The sequence below is a fragment of the Drosophila erecta genome, unplaced genomic scaffold, assembly GCF_003286155.1.
Source record: "Drosophila erecta strain 14021-0224.00,06,07 unplaced genomic scaffold, DereRS2 tig00000055-arrow-pilon, whole genome shotgun sequence".
In the NCBI taxonomy this organism is placed as follows: Eukaryota; Metazoa; Arthropoda; class Insecta; order Diptera; family Drosophilidae; genus Drosophila; species Drosophila erecta.
Genome location: NW_020825200.1, coordinates 9,435,217 through 9,452,567, shown reverse-complemented (window position 1 = coordinate 9,452,567; position 17,351 = coordinate 9,435,217). Strand labels below are relative to the sequence as shown.

General features: G+C 42.4%; 1 protein-coding gene and 1 non-coding gene across 2 annotated transcripts in view; both read right to left on the bottom strand.

Moving 5' to 3' along the window:
• Positions 1-17,351, bottom strand: part of LOC6541456 (semaphorin-1A) — a 126,361-nt gene that overhangs the window by 50,816 nt on the left and 58,194 nt on the right. The window lies entirely within an intron of this gene.
• Trnad-guc lies at positions 2,926-2,997 on the bottom strand. Its single transcript has one exon. It is a non-coding gene; the product is annotated as a tRNA-Asp (tRNA).

Here is a 17,351-nt window from a genome sequence, read left to right as displayed (position 1 = left end):
CAATGCTGAGCGAACCGCCCGCCAATTTGCATCGATGCAACTGCCACGGATTGGGGATCTGCCAGCGATTGCCACAACCTGCCTTTCTGGTGTCTTTGTGATGGCCAGAAATAGCCACATGTCCATCTGTTCGCACTGTCAAGTCGATTAAAGATTTTTAAAATGATCGACATAACGTTCATGATGTCAAAGACTCCTGGGGATTTATTTAGTACATTTCTATCGGGGGTTTTAGGTACAGACAGAGCAAAGGGTGCTGAATTAAATCCTAGGAAACGCTTCCAGAATTCAACTCGTCAATGTCATCGTGCATGATATTATAATGAAGGCACATGCATACACACTTTCAGATGCCTTCGACTACTTGTGGCTTTTCGAGGTCCTTGCAAGGAGTTTTCAGCCCGCTCAGCACTTTGTCGGGATAAACTTCTTCCGCAGCGTTTTATTTATTTAAACGGAAAGCCGATGAAGCTGAATGTCTTAAGTGCCGAATGGGTGGTTCGGTGGAAAAAGGCTTTGCTTTGAAATCGGGCAAAAGAGGCCGGGCTTTTATAATTTTACGCAGCTGAATACGTACAGCACACGTAGCAGAGATACAAAAGGCATAAAGAGTACAAAAGATATAAAGTAAACTGAAAGTAAAGATAAAAGCGCCGCAGGCTCGGAAGAAGTGCAAAGACAATGATAAGGGCGAGCCGGAAAAATGCTTGTCGAAATGAAAGAGGAAAGCAGGGGAAAATGTAAAACGCTAAAGTCGTCTCTCGGGTTCGGTTTTCCTTTTCTCATTTTTTCCTACTTGTCATGGCGGGTGCGGGACCTCTCAAAGGCAATAATTTTTGCCTTGGAATTTTCACCTTGGCAACTGATGAATTGAAAAACTTAAAAATTTAAGAGATGCTAATAGAGTGCAATTATTAAGAGGGAAGGCAAAGACAGATGCACCCATAGATACTTGTTAGTGTTGAATGCCTTCATGGTAAATTGGGTAATTCCACAAATTACATGATACACACCTGAAAAGAAACAAAAGTAAGAGATTTCATTAGTTTATAGGTTGCAAAGTATTTAGAGTATTTATTTGTAATTTAAGTGGCAAATGTATTTTCCTTCCTCTGCCCTTATCTACCTAATTTCCATGGACATCTTCTAGACGAGATTTAATTCAATACTAATTAAACTTTTTTCCAATTGAGCTGTGGCAGTAGTTTCATTAGTTTGCATTGGTATACATTTTTAATAGCACACACTAGCACCAGTGATTTCCATTTGCGCTACCCCGTTTTTTGTCAATTTACTCATTTCACTGATTAGTTTTCAATTGGAGCAGCCATTAGAGCTCCATTTGAGTAATGCACATCGTGTTTTGCAACTGCAACTGTGTTGGACAGTTGCCTGGCGACTGTCGGCTAAAATGAATAATCGAATGGTGCTCGGAATTGGGAGCTGAATGGAATTCTGGTCCTGCCCCTTTGTGCATATTGCCATTTTGGTTCGCTGCTCGCTCGCTTCCGTTGCAGCTGGTTTTCCCGAGCTGGCTTTCCCTCCCCCCGCGCCAACGAAAATGTTTTTGCCTTTTTTCCGATTGCTTTCCAGCAAGCCGGCAATTTATTTGCTCGTGACAAGGGGTTGCAACCAAAGAAACAAAACAACGTTTAAAAGATGCAAATACCGCTGGGGTTCCCTATATATTGCGAATGGCAAAATCGCAAAATGGCAATAAAGAGAACTAAAATCAATGGAAATATTCGCGTTGGCATAAATTCCCTTTGAGGGAAACACAAGCGGGCACAAAAAACTGCTCACACAGAACGAGAATACAATTCGAAAAAGTTTGTAACCCAGATTCCTTTACCCTTTCGCTGGCAATTTTTCACCAATTTTGTGTTATTATTATATTTTCCGAAACTTTAGCCGCAGGTGTATGGCGCATATACATATGTATGTATGTATGCTGGAAATGGCGGAAAATGGGTATTCATTGTGCGCATCAGATTGTCTGGAATCCCCTTTTATATCAATATCACGTCAATTGCTACAAATATAATCTGTTGATGAATAGGCACTTCAAATTAAAAAAGCGGTGCAGGTACTAAGATAATAATTAAACAGCATACATTAAAATTAGTTAGCCCCTTGATAATTTTCTGCTTACGTCCCTGATGGGAAACGTTGCTTTCGGGTTCCGTTCTGTGTTCTTCATATTACAGGATCTGCGCAAACTTTTTCCACTAGCTGGTCTTCATCCTGTTTTGTTTCTGTTATAGCTGCTATTCTCGAATTCGCTTTGCCTGTCCTAAACAAAAACACATTCACACACACACGCACACAGTCGCACAGGCACATGTCCTGAGGCAAATTTATTGAATTCGCATAGCAGCCAGGAAGGCAACTTAATTTTGAGGAGAAACTTTGTTAAGGTTTGCCATGTGCTCCAGCAAACAGGAAACAACCCAAAAGGGCCAGCCCAGCCCCCCCAACCCCTCCAGACATTTTCAAGTTCCTTTTGCATGGGCGGTGGATGGAGGGGGCGTGACCAGCCAACAACCAACGATGCTGAAGTTGGAGGCTTCGGTTTGCGTTTGCATTTTGTTAAGTGTTGAAAATTTATTAGTTTCACCTTAATTTGTTTGTTGGCTGTGGAAGGGGGCAGGGTCCCAAAGGAGTATCCGAAAACGTTATTTTTTCGCAAGCAATTTATTGTTATTGCTTTCAACACCCAGCCACAACATTCCCATACAAAAATTAATGAGAGAAGTAGCACCGCCGTCAATCACCCAATGTGTACGTTTCCCATGTGTTTTCAAAATCATTAAAATATTGTGTTGTTGCTAAATATTACTTTTTTCATATATTATTATACAAATTAAAATAAAAATTAAATATATTATATTATAAAATAAAAATAAAAAATACATCTTCAAAGATCTCCCCGACGGGGAATTGAACCCCGGTCTCCCGCGTGACAGGCGGGGATACTAACCACTATACTATCGAGGACGTTGTTTGCCACGTGTCTCATTCTGAACTTCGATAGCGATAACTATCAGAGCTTTAATCTAATTAGATTATTCCGATCGTATTCAAGCATGTGTATCATACACATAACGTATGCGAAAGCTTTAAAGCCTTAAAGCACACAACGCACAGTGGGCAGAAGGGCAAAAAAGATGAACGGACCACAATAAAGAGGCGTGCGAGAGGGATGGCAAATCAAAGTCAGCAGCGCAGCCAAATGGGGAAACATTGTTTTAAAACAATGAAATACAAGCTGCTGCTGCTGCTGCTGTTACTGGTGGGCTTTCAACCGGGGAGCCAAGCTGAGCTACAAGCTGCAGGGACCAGCAACACGCAATAAAAGACAAAAGTGGAATATGTGCCACAACGCTGAACAGATGCCAACGACCAACATTCTCCCGATCCCTATCCCATTCCCATTTCAATTGCCACCCCTGACGACCCCCTCCGACCCCCCTCCGCCAGCACCCCTGCCAGAACATGCGAGTCCACTTGAAACTTTGCGCTATTGTACTTTCACCCCCTACCAGGCACACATATTTTTTCTACAGCCGCTTCCAGCTGCGGACTTTCTCTAGAATCTTTGGCCAACTAAAGCCACTCACAACTGACTAAAAAACTGGGCGGAATAAAAAAATACATCTACAGTCGGCAGAATCCAACCGATTTTATGTTCACAGTAGTTTGCTTCGTGAAATACTAAAAAATATAGTTATTTTAGGAATGTAGATGAAAGTTGTTTAGCATTCAGATATTTGCATGAAAAAACACAAAAAATGTTTCGTATTTATAGTCGTAAACCTATATATAAATGAAATCATCATATCATCATCATTCTAAGTACTAAACCATACAAATCCCAATTTATTGGGATATATAGTATCATATAGTATAGTACAGGGTATACAACCCCTAGCAAAGAAAAAAGATTACTCATGCAGCTACTGAAACTGCTGTTGGGAAAAAAGTTTGAAAATATAATTGCTGAGCTGCTTTGGCAAACTCCATTAAATTTATAAAGTGGGCAAAAGTTTTATGCCCATACTTCCGCATTTTTTATCCGCCACTTCAGACTGTGTGAATGGGCATATGAGCGCTTATTGATTAATAGTTTTATTGCATTCATGCAGACCCGGTCATTAATTTTGCATGTTAAATAAAAGAGCACTCAATTATGTGGGCTGCATTCGAGGCGGGTAGTTGCTGAATGAAATATTCATGCACTTTATGCTGGGCCTGCCGTCAAACAATGCATGTTTGATGTGGAATTAAAGTCCTTTTCGCTCTCTGCGCACGAATATTGATTAGTTTAGGCCGGAAAGTGATATTAAATATTCCTGTAAGCTCCAAAGGGCGGGATTATGTTCTTGGTGCATTTAATAGTTAAGCTTCTTTCAGCATTGTGTTCCATTGAGAAATGTGTGCCATAAGCTATAACATCTAAAGCTATTTATTCATATAAAATGTACCAAAAGTAATCTGTTCCCGGCAGGACAAAGTTTAAATAGCTTGAGAATTTGATTAGAAAACTGTACCCAAGATAGCGAGGCATCAAAGCAATAGTGGCAAATCCCAAAGACGAGGCGCCAAAATGCCTGCGAGGCGGAAAAACCTGAACGGAATATTAAAAAAAAAATTAGCAGAAAATGGGGGTGAAGCTTGGCACCCGAGAGATTTTCTCAACCGCCCAGAAGAGGCTGCGAAGAGCTTTTTCCATTTCATTTTCATAATTTCGCCATTTGGCAAGTATCTCACGCGTTTGCAATTATGTGAGGATTTTTCATTTCATTTGAGTTCGGTTGCATTCGAGACCGCAGTTATAAGAGATTCTTCTATTGTTAATGTTTTGCTTGCTGCACATTTATGCGCAACCGCATTTCAAAAGCAATAAATTCTGCAGCTTTGCCCCAAAGTTGAGGAAACAACAAAAATAGGGACAAACGGAACACAAAAAGTACGTGTAAGCTGTGAAAGAAAACTTTGCTCATTTGTGGCCGCCGAATATTTTGATTTCCATTTTTATATTCACTCAGCAAAGCTCTGCGTGAAATATAAATTAATAAGTGTTCGCACAGCAAGAAATAATAATAATAATTTTTAAGAAATATACAGCAAATATAATATATAATTTTTTTCTGTTTTAAGAAACACAAATGCAATTTGACTATGCATTAAGCAACTCAGCATGTAACACCTCAAATATAATTGGAAAAATGATTTGAACAACTATTTCTTTATTTAAAATGCATATTTTAGTTGCAAAATTTTGTGCGCACGGTTGAACACTGGAGAAAAAGCACAAATATTTCACACGCTTGTTTTTATTGAAAAGAATATTTTTTGATGTTCCGGCAGCTGTTTACTTGGCTGCCTTTCATTACTTGATTTCATTTTTTCTGCTGCCTCCATTCTAAGCAAAGTTTTGTGGACTTTTCGCCAGAGCCAAGCAGCTTGTTATTATTATTTTTTGCCTTCAATGGTAAAAGTTGTAGTAGCAAACAACAATTTCTCCAAAACCACCAACACCCCCACCCACAACCCTCAGCCCTCAACTCCCACCACTTTACTCAGTTCAACCTTTGGTCCAAGTTCCCGTCGAGTTTTACCATGAAAATTAATTGCGCATTTATTTTGAGTGAGTTTTCGCATCCTGGCGCCGTAAAGGACGAGACCAGGGGGCTTCCTTACAACAACCTGCCAGCATTCGCTGTTGCCATTCGCTGTTGCCGTCTTCTGCGGCTCCTTTCATCCCCGGAAAACACGGCAGTGGTAAAAGTTAAGTAACCGTGCTCGAGTGGCATCGCCGTCTACAGGTGACTGCGAAGAGGTTTATGCGTGTGAAGCTCACGCTACATTCGGGCAATCGGTATGGCAGCTACTTGCGGTCCTGCACGAGATAGAATACCATCTCGGGAAATTTGGGGGGAATATTACCAGAGGGATGTGGGGTAAGTCCAACTATCCGATGGTATAAACTTTGCGGGAGAAACGCCATGAATGTGCGGGCTTGTATCTAGCAAATGCGTTTCGGAAACTAAGGCTTTATATAAAGCAGTACCTGTCTGATAAAATACTATTCCAAATTATTGTGTTTGCTCTATGAGCCTGTTGGTTTGTATCTAGCTCATAAATGTGCTACAACTAATAAATGTTAAAAACTTATCCGTAGTTGTTCTATGAACATGTTGAAAAGATTGAGTACAGCTACTATGTTAAGGCAACTAATAAGCCCGCAAACTATTGAGATGAACAACCAGCCCATAAATCAATGCGGTTGCGATTAAATTTACCGACTCGAAATGAAACCGCAGCAACTAATAATGAAAAACCCAAACGTTGAACGAACCCTGGGGTAGACAGTTATTGCAACACCCAGTCAAGTTCGATGGAAAGTTGCAGCCAGCCAAATTGTTCATTCCAACCACCATCCAACGACCCATACCACCCACATCATTTGCAATCCGATAACAATGCGGGTGCGTTTAGTTGCACGATACACGAACGCCAACAAGAAATGCCTCTCGGATAGCCATGGTCCAGGCAAATTACGTTAGGCCGGCAACTTTGATGTCGTCAGCAGAGAAATCGAATCACAGGGCAAACACTCAATGTGGCACGTTATCCGATCCGTTGTGGCAACCTGATTTGCTAACGATAATTTCCAGTTTTGAAAGCCATGGCATTTGCATTTCAGGATGGTGTGCTGGATTATTGGAGCAGTCCATTGAGAAGATCCTACTTTAATTGGAAATTATACAAGTAGTGCTGAATGTGGTCGAGCGCTTGCTGAGCATTGAAACATTTTGCATTCCCAATAGTTTCTTGTAAAAATAAGTTGGATAGAAAGCTTCGCCAGATACACATCCAGTTTATAACACATCTATGACGTCATTTAATACCTCCACCCGATTCATTCTGATAAATGTAGTCACTCTGCACATTTAATCAAGATATCAGCCTGATTTCCACCCCTCATTTATTGGGGTTGCAGCTGCCAGGACTGTGACGACACTAATCAGAATTAGTTCCTCCTACTTGTACATCCATCCGGCAGTCAGCTTGCCCCACTGCTTAGTCGTACTTTGTGTCTACAATTTATTTCAGTCGTTTTAATTGATTCTGTCGCTTCCCTAGCTCGGGGCTTTCCGGCTCCATGGGATGCCATGGATGCCATGGGATGCCAAAGACGCAGAGTGCAGCCAGCGCATCTTGTTATTTGTACCAATTAATATCCAATATCTGGGTGCTGGCATCATTAGTTTATTTTCTTTCTCTGCCAACTTTACTTTTCTCCCTTTCCAAAAAATATCTATATATTTCTTTTCTGTTATTCTTTTCTATCAGTCCGATACGTTGGCGCTACAAAGAGAGCTGCTAATATCAATGGGAAAACTACAACAAAGGCGCAGGGCAACTTCACTACTGTTATTATAGTGAAGGAGAAATGCACTGGGAAAATCTCGAGCTATAATTTCCAGTTTATGAAAGCTAACTTCAAGTCAGCCTAAAGTGTTTAGTTAAGTTGCCTCATATCTTAACTTCTTAATTCGTAAGTCGAAGCACGCTTATCTTGCTTTTTATAAGAACCACTCATTATTCAGTGGGTTATTTTGGCAGAATTTAAATTTAAGGTGCACTTTTTGCAGTAGTGTACAGGATGACCAGGGTTGACTGGCTTTCGCTCGGCTCCCTCCTGGTGATGCTGCATTTGACAGACCATTTATCATCCCACTAATTGTGTATCATTAAAAAAAGAGGCAAGTCCGCGCACAGATCCGCCACTGGCGCCGATGTTAACCCAAAGGAGTCGGTATAGGAGCGGAAAATACAAAATAAAAACAGCTCCGCTTTGCTCCGCAGGACGAAGCCACAGCCGGCGGTATCGATGTTCGCTGACAATAGCAGACTGTGACAAGCAGCCGGGCTTGGCTCGAATGCCGGCGACATTAACAGGGGGCACTGGCTACAACAAACAGCCATGACAGCGATAGAAATCTGTGGCAAGCAGATTAAACGTGTTCACGGTTCGCCGGCAGGAGGCAAAACGGAGGGAGGTGTCTTTGTAGAAGTCAGTCATCATTATCGCCACTTTGCCACCCGCCGAAACAGGAACGCAAGCACAATGGGTACAAGAAATCGATACGGGGCACAACTAATGATTTTCAAGAATATATATCTGTTACCGCTAGATAGAAAACATTTAAAAGCTACAACTATACAGCTTTTCCAACCCCTTTTCATTCTGAGCACATTAAATATTTATAAATAACATACAATCGAGATTTCTGATTCGTGGTTACGTGCTCACATAAGTTGCTACATTTATGAACCCTATTTAATTTAATATGATTTGGTGTGCGTTAAGCGTTCCAGATCAGGAATCAATAACTTGGAGTGCGCTCAACCTTTCAGTGCTATTTTATTTTAGCAAAACGAAAGCACACAGCATAGTCATATAGAGGTCCGTTTTCGGAATTTAACCCTTTTCAACAGTAATCCCTACTGTTCAAGAACGCGGACAACAATGGAGCCGGATGTGTGTGGGTGGCGGGGAAGCCAGACTAATGAGAAACGTGCGCCATGAGTTGCGATAAATGGTTAAGTCAGCGGAATCGCCGATAGTAAGCCATCCATTGCAGGTTCTAGCCCGCGGCAGACCCTCGCAACGCACAAATACATAATAATCATAAAAATTCAAAGCTCCACCGCCCCCACCAAATGGCATCGATGATGGATTACGACGTCAACTCGTTGGGGATGGCACTGAAATGAGGCCCGCGGCCTGATGAAAATGTTAATGTCGTTGCCAATCGCTTTGTTAATCCATCCCCATCCATCCATCCAACCATCCAACCAACCGACCATCCAGGACGAGTTGCTTGATTTTCCGATGGCCCGGCCCCGATTCATTCCCATGGCGAGGTCGGAAAACAATTATGACCAGCATTCCTCGGGATCTCCCTGAACTGGTGGCCAAGTTAGTTGGCAGTCCAGGGACTGGGCGAAAGTTGTCACGTAATACACACTAATTAATATTGATATTTTCTGATAATGAGCCTTCGATGGCGTGGACACTGCAGTTTCTGCTTAGTCAATGGCATTTTGATAGGCCGGAATCGATATTCCGCCCGGGGTTAACTTGCTTCTAATTAGAGGGAAATGCTAATTGAAATAGTAGAGTTGGAAATTCACTTAACTGCATAGAGGATTTTGGGCGTAATCCCCATCGATTGCAAAGTATGTCAGCGAACTCTCTGCATTGATGACTGTGCTTACTTCCTATCAGCTACTTATGCTTATCTGGGTTTTTGTTCAAACTTAGGCACACGCATGAAACATAAATTTGTTTATGGCTCATGTGAGACAGCATAGCATCATTAGTTGGAGTTGGCAAGTCGCATAACTACAATAATCCCTCCACTCTCGTAATTAGTTATGTCTGACAGCAAATCTCGATTGCCACACCCAACAACCCGCTACACATTGCCATTAAAAAGCCCAACACGTATCTTGTTCGACATTTGATAGAACAAACAATACAATGAGAAGGGGCAAGAGAAAAGGAAAACTCGTTTCGACCTTAACGGGCTCGTAAAGGAGCCAGGAGTTGGTTGCTTTCGGTTAGTATGCCAAATGCATTCAATGCGGCAGGTCCTGCAGATCGCACTTAATGGTTATGCCCACGTCTACAGCAGCGTCGTAAAAGTGAGAGGGACAAAAGCAATGAAAGGCCCTGCACTGCATAAAAAACACATCCCAAGTTTCCAGTTAAGAAGCTGCAATCTGTGATGAATATCTCCGAAACTTAGGTTCTGAGGAACAGGAACCTTTGCAAGCGAATGTAAAACTTTAATTATTAACGCGCTTCTCCGATTATAGACAAAATATTAAAACTTGAGGATTCTTTTTATCAGTGTACTGCTTTACAGCTTCTGGCCAGCGATAAGGCGGAAGTGGGTGGGGCAACAAAAATATTTAATGAAATCAGCAGTGGCACAACAGACAGCGTGGAGATGGAAGCATAACAAAATGCAATTGTTGCATTATTAATTTATATTATGCGCAATTGTTGCAAACTGTGGGCAGAAGGTCCTCGCACACACACACACACACATGGCCGCCGTTCAGGCGGAAAATCGTGGCAAGCACGAGGGGGAGTAATCGGGGTGGGAAACAGACACAGACACAGACACAGGCCGCAAGATAAGCACCATGTAAAGGTTGCTCGCCTGAAACCGTAAAAGCAGCACAAACATAACAAAAAAAAGTAGAAATATATATACTCCGAAGGATAACGACAGCGGGAGGAAGTGGAGCCAACCAATTTGCTACCGCTCGCGCAGCCTTTGTTTCTCGCCCGGAAAGGTGAAGGAAAATGTGGTAATAAAAACAACAATTGAACACAGTTATGATTGAAGTGGCAGCCAAGCCAGCACAAAGGACCTCGCCATACGGGGTAGTTAGGTTAAGGGATCTGGGGCCAAGCCACCGCAGCCACCACCACCACCACCACCACCGCATCCACCGCCATCCACAGCACCACCAGCACCACAGGTCCATCCCCAGCTGGCGCTGGTATTGTAATACGTATCGATCGATTTGATGCCTGCCACTGCCGCTGACACACACACAGCCTCTTCTAATCGCACGTGATACACAATGAAAGTCGGAAAAATCCGCAAAATTATTTCAGATTTGTCGTGTCTAAAAATGCAGATTTACTGTCTATTTGCGTGACCTTAAAATTTCAATTGCCCGCCAATGTTGCACGTTGACCAAAAACCTCCTATTCGCTTTTGCGAGAAAGGATTCGACCTTTGAGACAATATTCACACAATCGGTCACATTAATAGCATTTATGGTAGGTAAAAATGAAGCTTAAGCTGGCGCACTTCAATGGGAAACTAAGTTTGAAAGATGATACTAGATTGAAGCATTATGTGAAATACTGTCGTAACCCCTTTGAGCTGATTAATGACACTTGATTGGAAAACGCCATGGTTCCACGTGCATTTAACCACGGAAAATTCTTAAGAAATTTGAGTGTAGGCCAATCAATAACTCATATGAATGACAGAGGTAGAGATTTCACATCGATTCCATGTCTAATGCTCAGTGGCTAATTTGGTAAACCGATTCTTGCGCATTATTTCCAGCTGAGTTGCTCAATTGATTGAACTAATCAAAGTTTCTGCCTGAGCGAAACTTTCTCGCAGTGTAGCCGGCACAGGAAATGGTAAGTTTGCCAACAATTATGGCTCGCAAACCGCCCGCCGTTCATCCCATGTGTGTTGTGTTTGTGATCGAACTAAGCGCTGCTCCGTTTACCGCTTTGGGGCCAAGCCCCATCATCCAACTTGGGGTTTTTGGCAGGGTGGTTTGGGTTCGGCTGAGCGGTGGGGGTTGGGGGGTGGACAGTGGGCCGGGACTTTGATTATGCTGTTGCCTCAACAGTGGGGAGGCAACAAAAGCGGGTGGCGCCACCAAGGTGGGAGAGGGACAGAGTGCTGGCCCACGGCGCTCCATCTCTGTTCGTCGCCGGTTTATGGTTTGCGTTTGCATTTTCAACTAGTTAGCAGCTCTCGACGAGTCAGGCAGCCAAATTGCGGTTCACTATTCCAATGAGACATACAAACCAGTGCACTGGGCGAAAATATAGATGCGCACTCCTAGAAACTCCTATGACATAAGTTACTATTTGTGTAAACATCTAATTCATTTCAAGACATTGAATTAATTAGTGCTTACGAATGCTGAAGAACGCTGCTCTTCACTTTTCTCAGTGTATTCGGTATCTGTGTGTGCTTGATCAAAATAATTGTTATTGTTGCTCGAGTGGAAGGGAAAATGGGGGGGCAAGGCAGAACCGCATCCTCCAAACATTATAACGTTTTGTGGTATTGTGATTAACATTTCGGCCCAAGCCCCTAATGACCAAGTTGTCGACTTAGGATCGACCGTTCTCGGCAGCGGCAGAGTTATTAAACTCATATGTGTAACTCGGCATTGATTGGCGCCTGGTAGTGTGCGTGTGCGGTTTCCCAGTGTGCGAGAGTGTGTGTGTGAATGACAGAGTGTATATGTGTGCGTGGCTTTGTATGTATATAAGGGCTTGTGCTCGCGCTTGTTTGTCCAACGCCTCGTATACGTAATGAGTTTGCATGTGCATTTTCAATAAAAATTCATTTCACAATCGCTTCAGTCGAGTGTGTGCAATGCTCGAGTAATTGCCTTTTAAAAATTGCTTATTAAGGCAGAAATGGACACGCCCCGTACGCCCAACTCCCTGATATCCTTTGTGTCGCCTGCCCAGCCGGCCGAGCTCTCGATTCATTCTCCTCCTTAATGGCCATTAATTAAAGTTGTAGCCATGCAATTTCTGATTAGCCCACAAATTACATTTACGTAGCTATCTGCAAAATAGGCACTTATGCCATTTAATTTCTTACTCAATTTAACCACATCGTAAATTGCGGGTCAAGTTATCAGATTGGGTCAAGAATTGTTGATTTTACGAACCTGCAATGAGAACACAGACCAGATAAAAATAATTAGAATGCTATTTTGACAACTATGAAATCATATTTTTGTATACACATATCATATATAATTTGTCGAGTTCTGAAGATAGAAACGCGGCTTGGATGTCTTGTCGTATACGTAATACCGAATAATAGAGACAATAGTAATCTTTGGATATTAGAATTAGGGAACTACACTATATGGAAAATGAAAACGCACTGCACCTTAAAGTAAAATGTTTGGGAAGGGAAAAACTTCGAGCTCAGGAGACGGATCTCGTCTGTCAAATCAACGTGGAGAGCGCCGCGAAGTATGCAATTTACAAAAATAACGTGAAATATTTTCGCAACGCATCGCTGCCTGGCTCGCTGAAGAAAAAAAAAAAAATTATACAAAAAAAACACCCCACAAACTGCATCCTTAACCCAACTTTAGCTTCGACACGAACTGATTTATAAAGTTTACAAATGCGTGGCAAAAACCTCGTGACTTGACTTGACTGACGGACCCGGGTTTTTGGCCTGCTTCGGCTGGGTTTGGCTTGAGCTGGCTTCAGTTTCTGGGATTTTGGTTGAAAAACGTTTGCCACTTAACACGTACGCCGCATATTTTGTGCCACGCCCTTCCCTTTTTGGAGCGTACCCGGTCCGAAATGTGTTTTTGCACCCCGAACATTTTTGCTGATTTTGCCGAGTTCGTTTGCAGCCGGCGAAATTTATACGCTGAGTGCAGAAGTTGCTCCGCTGACTGCTGCCATGTGCTTTGTTTGTGCCGCTCTGATCCTTGAATAATCAACAACAGCAGCAGTACTATAGTATATATATATATATATATATATATATATGGCGGAGGCAGCCGGAAGAGTTGAACAGATAAACACACACACAGAAAATCGAAAAAAACAGCGTACGCTGCTCAAATATTAATGTTGACCCTGGACAGGCAGCCAGGACTCGACTGCTCGTTAGCCGGATCCACAGTCCGCAAGGATACCTCCAGTATGCCGCAGATGCGGCGGCCGCATCATTCGTAATCAGGAGATGAACTTCTGCTGTCATTAACAATTTTTAAAGGAATTGACAAAGATTGGTCAAGCTTGCGTGCAGAATTTGTTGATTTCTTCCAAATTGATTAGTTTTGGTTACAAATCCCCAAGGACACCTGACAAAAACCAACCAGAAAAGCGCATCCTGATCCTTGAAACTGGTTCAATAACTGTAAGTGAGTGGTCCTTCGTAATAGTTGGCATCATGTAAATGTTGTAGTACCAGATATTCAAGCACTTTGTATTCCTCAAGCAAATCACGATTCGATGCCCCATCTTTCACTGCGACTCTTGCGATGCAACTGTTATTTATATCTTTGTTATTGTTTTTCCCGCAGCTGGCGTTGTAGGGATTTTCCTGTCTGTTTTTGGCCATTAGATGAGGAAAAACCGCTAACCCAAGTCGCTTATCTTTCGCCCTTTGGCTGCTTGATTCTCGCCTTTTTGTTTTACCGATTTCGCAATGTTTTATGGCAAAGTGCAGAGGACGCTGGATGCGCCGGCGAATAGCAAAATATTGTCTATATTTTTGAACTTATTGTGCTCATGTTTACACTACTGCTCCGGCAGGACTCCCTACCATTTCAATCGGTATTTCGCTTAGTCCCTGTGCTCGTTTAATATGTATTTCATGTTTTAATATTTGACACGATTGCACAACAGTTGCGCGCTGTGTTTCCCCAACATTCTTTTGCAACATTCGTTTCCCAGTCGCCCGTCCATCGAATTCTTGGCTTGGCATTCGCGGCAACCAGCAGCCAACAAAGTTTCTGCCCACTTCCTTCTGCCGCACGACCTTTGACCCAACTCAGACCGTGTCTCTGCTGACCTTTGCTGACAAACATTCGGGATTGAGTAAGTTGGCTCCGGTGCTTGCCAAGATTCGGCCAAGGAAACGCCAAGGAAAAGGAATTAAAAATAGAATATGCCGTAGAAAAGTTTATGACACTTATTACTGGCAGAAGTTGAGGCGATTTAGATGTTCAATGCTGCACAAAGTTGGAATCATTGGGTTTTTAATTTAAATGTATTGATTTGCCTTGGGCTGCAGCATATTGAATGAACAGTACAAATGCTTAAAATATTTATTTATCTAGTTATCAAATAGCTGAAGATTATTGGAATACAGCCGCTTTTGTATTGCAATGAAAGCCAAAATGAAAACAAGAAACTATTTGCCTGACTTGTGGTAATGTGTGCTTGCCCATAATGGCACTTCTAGATAACCATCATAAAATCTCAAGTTTATTTCAAATATTTTTCTTCGATTAGTCCAAGCCCAAGCCCAAGTTGAAGTCCAAGTTGACAGTTTCTCGTTGAGCTGAACATTTTTATTTGGTCTGCTCATTTCCTTGGCTCCAATTCATCCCCAGGCCCCATGAGTCCACCAGCTGTTGACTTCAACTTATAGAAGCTCGGGATTTAAGTGTTATTGTGGCCAATTTGATACTTTCGATTGAGCAACAACATTTGCTTGTGCGTTCAACTGAAGCGTGCAATCCAGACAGCCCCACCCAACCACACGCCCATCCCCAACCGCACCACCCAACACCCACCACCCACCACCACCCACATCGTGCACCACTCAGCAGTGAGAAACCCACCACATAATGCTGTAAAAACACGCAAAAATGGCTGCCACACATGTGCACAGTGAATGCGAAAATAAATATCTTAATATGTTTTGTACATTTTAAAAAATAATACTTCAGACAAGTAGAAAAAAAGAAGCAATCGAAAATGTGCTGTAAAATACGGCTTAAATTATATTTGCTGCAGCTATAATTGCTAAAGTTAAGGTGGGAAATTTAAGGAGACGGCTGGAGCCATCCCATAAATGACAGTATTATAGGTTTTCTTTTCAAGTGTAAAAACCTCCAATACTCTTTTTCACAAAGTTACTCAGACGCTTCGAAAACAAGTTGAATATAAATGATGTTGGGTGAAGCAGCAGCAGAATAAGAATGAGAGGAAAGGACGAAGGATAAACCAGGACTCGGTATTAAGAAAGATGTCTTGTCTGCAAGTGTGGGTGTGTCTGTGTGTGTGTGTGTATGTATGGGGGTTGTTGTGCTGGTTATTTATTTGTATGCTAAGCTGAAACATTCAAAATATCCAATATAAATCGTTAGCCAACTTTAACCAATAAAATATAATGCTCATGGACATTTATAAACTGGCCGAGGACGGGAGAGATAAAATGTGCTCTCTTAAATCAGAAGAGCTTAGCAAAACATGCATTTTGTCAATTTCAAGCACAACATCAGATTTAATGAAATATCAAATACACCTATGCAGCAAATTCAATGTACATTTTAAATGTATTTACCTGGGAGGCGATTGCAAGCTGTCTCCCTTTGGAAGGCACATGCACTCATAAGAACGTAATGCAATTATCCTTAAATGCATATTTAATGCTAAATGAAATAGGAACAAAATCCATTATCCTCAGGTATGTTTAGCCTTTGTTCCCTTTTGGTCGAATTAATCAGGATTTGTTGGTGGACTAATTTCACTAATAAATGGCTTGGGGCATTAATTACAAAACCCAATTATCTCGCCTGTGAGCAGCAGCAATTTTAACAATATTCCATATTGTTAACCCACTTTGGTTCTGCGCACAAGTGGCTGATGAAAATATGGATAGTAGAAAGACTTTTTTGTGCGAAAATGTTGCAAAACTTGATTAGCCGGCTGCACGACAGTACACAGGACACACAGGACACACAGGAGCCTCTGATCCACTCCTGTTCACTAACCGCTACTTTATTCCATTTTAACTTTTCTATAACGATGCTGCACAAATTTGCACAGCTGCAAACAAAAAGTTTCGCCACCAAAAACAGGACGAACAAAAAATGCAAATCCAACCAAGTGCAATGGAAGCCCGAGCACTATCAGTGGCAAATTAATCCGGCTCCAATCCGATGGCCAACTGGGAGTCACAGCACAAGTTGCCGTTGAACTTTCAGTGCCAGTTGCAACCAGGTGGCCGGCATTCGCATTCATCACGAATGCAACAGCATAATCGGGCAGCAGCTTCCCACTTGGAGCTCTATTCCCAGTGCCTGGTCCCTGTTCACTTAGCAGTCCGCATAATTTGGCCACTGGACTGGGGAAAAACGCAGAACTAATTCCAATATATGCTGATGGAATCGGGCCAAGATTTAAGCTCAGTGCACAATGGCACAAGCAGGCATCTAATGATGGAATTAATACGCTTTCCTTATTAAACTTGGAAAACTGTAAGAAAATTAAATGCAAACTGATCAAACTGGTAAGCAAGTATGGAAGGCCGCTCAATTTTGTAGTTTTGTTTGGCAGAAGAAAGCCGTGACTCACTTGGAAAATCGCATCTCTAAATCCACGGCGAAAAAGTGGCTGATTGCGGCATTCGGAGAGTGTTTTCCGCATTGAAAATCTGGCTACGTTTTCGCCATTTGTCGGCCGCTTGGAGCGGTGGAAATTTTCGGGGGCGCTACGGCGTGATTGAATGGGTCGCTGGACTCAGGAGCTATGACCCGGGTCCGGATCGGATGCCACATAATGAGAGTTATGGCTAATGCATTCAGGGGTTGGCCATCGGTTGGCTTCTGGGTACTGGGTACTGGCCACACAGCAGGCCAACTTGATGGATTGCCGAGGGCGTAACCCCGACTGGACTTTTACGTTCCGCCGCCCAGTCCAACCGAATCGCCCATTGAATGGGCATCTAAAATGAAACACTAAACTTGTGTCTAGGATGCAGGTGCAGTTTTTCTCCATCGAG